Below are 1,715 nucleotides of genomic sequence, written 5' to 3'. Positions count from 1 at the left end.
GGGAGGTAAGCAGCAGGGCTTGGGGTTAACACACAGAGATTTTAAAATATGCTTACCATGCATTGAATACAACTTTAGGTATTCACATTTAGTTACTCTAGTTCTTCCAGTAATTGCAATACCATTGACCACTGGCACATTAAATTGAGGTTGTTACAGTAGCTATAGCTAGATTTGAGCAATTGGAAAATATCTATACAAATTATTATTATAACAATTAAGAGATAGCTCGAGCTGTACTGTGTTATTACTATTATAGGACATTTTATAAATCATGTACACTATGGATACTCGAGCAAGGCAGCCAACGAGGAGAGCAGAGGTGAAGAGGCAGAAGTAGTACAAGAAGTTGAGGACCATGAAAGCAGCACAGATGAGGAGGAAGCAGCTATGGACAGTCAATGTCAGGGACAAAGTGAGGCTCCGACACAGGATTCCACAGATAATGAGCCACCTGTAGTGGTGTCTGAGGTAGAAGATCTGCTATGAATTGAATTGAAAACCTTTATTATCCCCAAGGGGAGATTCAGATGTCCATTACAGCATAACAGAAATTTAAAAACAGTTAGTGGAAACAGTTAATACATAACATACACTTATTAGTATGTGTTAAAAACAAGATGGACAAATACATAGGGATAAAAAGAGCTAAAATGTGGCTAAAATAGAGCTAAAAGTGGTGAAAAGAAAAAGAAACAAGTCCAATCATGATGTTAAATAATAAATTAATTGATTACAGTCCACAACCCAGCTCCTCCAGTCCACGGCAGTTGGCTCGTCCTGGCCCTGCCTGGTTGTGGAGCCTGATTGCCACCGGCACAAAGGACTCCCCCGAAGCACTTTGTGGTATGTCGGGGGGATAAGTCTGTGGCTAAACGTGGACCGCATTGCGGTCAGCTCATCATGGAGGGGGTGGCAGGGGTTCTCAAGGATAGCAAACAGCTTCCTCCTCGTCCTCCCCCACCACCTCCAGACTGTCCAGGTCCGCTCCCACCACAGAGCTTGCTTTTTTGACCAGTTTGTTTATTTTGACTGTGTTGGTGTTGCCCCCCCCCCCCCCCCCCCCAGCATACCACAGCGAAGAAGAGGGCACCAGCAACCACAGACTGGTAGAACATCTGCAGCAGTTTGCTGCAGACATTAAAAGACCTGAGCCCTCCCAGGAAGAACAGTCTGCTCTGTCCCTTCCTGTAAGGCCTCGATGTTGTTCGTCCAGTCCAGTTTACTATCACTTGACCCAGGGTTGTTCCAGCCTAGTGCGACTCAAGGTTATTTGGTAGACTATTGCATTGGTCCATTCATTGAAGATGAACGCAATGCCACATCCTTTACTAGGCTCACCCACCACAGTGCAGGTGCTGAACTGCTGATCCGAATGTATAGGTAAAAACCATATTATGCGTTTTCATCAATAAATAAATGGCCAAAGAAAATTCGGCTTGCGCGCTGACGCACGCTCGCATTAATTGGGGGCCTACAAATACATTCTTTCATGGGGCCCAGAATCTACAGCTACGCCCCTGCGTGTGTGTGTTACTGTGTGTTGCTGTGTCATTAACTTACAATCTTTGGGTTTCTAGATGTGGGTTTCTAGATGCCTTTTCAATTGTCTATTAAAACTTGATTTTGTTTTTTCTTTAGAGGTGTGATCTGGCAATTTGTTCCATTCAGTCATGGCTCTATACAGCACTTTTCGCTGCATTGACCCCCCTTTT

The sequence above is a fragment of the Notolepis coatsorum genome, assembly GCF_963971535.1.
Source record: "Notolepis coatsorum genome assembly, chromosome: 12".
NCBI lineage: Eukaryota > Metazoa > Chordata > Actinopteri > Aulopiformes > Paralepididae > Notolepis > Notolepis coatsorum.
This window is presented reverse-complemented; position numbering follows the sequence as displayed.